Source organism: Chiloscyllium punctatum, chromosome 36, assembly GCF_047496795.1.
Source record: "Chiloscyllium punctatum isolate Juve2018m chromosome 36, sChiPun1.3, whole genome shotgun sequence".
Classification (NCBI taxonomy): Eukaryota; Metazoa; Chordata; class Chondrichthyes; order Orectolobiformes; family Hemiscylliidae; genus Chiloscyllium; species Chiloscyllium punctatum.
This window is the reverse complement of record NC_092774.1, coordinates 55,434,995-55,435,971: the sequence shown is the minus strand read 5'-3', so window position 1 is coordinate 55,435,971 and position 977 is coordinate 55,434,995. Positions and strand designations below refer to the sequence as shown.

At 43.7% G+C, this 977-nt stretch overlaps 1 non-coding gene across 1 annotated transcript; it reads right to left on the bottom strand.

The window, feature by feature from the left end:
• Positions 1-468: 468 nt before the first annotated feature.
• Positions 469-540, bottom strand: trnag-ccc (transfer RNA glycine (anticodon CCC)). The gene has a single exon. It is a non-coding gene; the product is annotated as a tRNA-Gly (tRNA).
• Between the last annotated feature and the right edge of the window lie 437 nt (positions 541-977).

Sequence of the window (977 nt, the reverse complement as noted above, 5' to 3'; positions counted from 1 at the left end):
CTAACTGTAATTATCCACCAATATGATGTCTTTTGTTCCACCAAAATTGGAAACAATGATCTGTGTTTATATTGCAGTCGGATGTAGAAAATCATCCCAGCGATCTTCACGTTATTATAGTTTACTGAGGCCATGACAGCATTACGTGGCAGTTTGATGTGACTAAAACCTGGATGGAAATCTCTAGATTATGTTGTAAAAATATTGGTATAACGTGATTGACACTGCGCTGTCACCAACTGAACGAAGCGGCTGTGTGTTTTAATCCCGTGATGAACAGTTTGTGTTTTACTTCTCACATTGCGGGGAGCTGAGCATTTACCCAAACAATGGGCACACCACCTCCCTGACACAGTGTTCACAAATCAAACTGACAGCAAAGATTCACGTGTGATCGAAAGTTTCCGCAAAGAACTTTCGATACAACGTACTCTTTTCTTCATTCGAAATGTTAGATGTTGATTGTAGTGAGCCTGACGTGATTTGAACACACAACCGTCTGATCGGGAGTCAGACGCGCTACCGTTGCGCCACAAGCTCACAGATGACCCATGTGCTCTCTTCATGCTTAAGGGAAGTGATCGCACTACAATGATTTTACGTTCATGTCTGTTCTGTTTCTCCCCCTTCTCCTTCTATTTCTCGAAACAATTTCCAACTCTCTCTCAATAAAAATCTGAAAGAACTGCGGATGCTGTATATCAGGAACAAAAAACAGGAGTTGCCGGTGACCCTTCCACAGAACAGATGGTGATTGGGAAAATGTCGGTTTATATGCAGGAGATATTGTGGGAGGAAGGCGGAGATCAGGACAGAGCCCAAAGCGAGGGAAGAACTGTTGGACAGAAAAAGGAGTTGATAACGATCTGCGTGGGAGGGTGAATAACTGTTAATGGAGACTGCTCGTGGCGAAGTAGTGTGGAATGACAGACTATGTGATAACAAGGCTTGGTGTGTGTGGAAGGGACGAGGACACT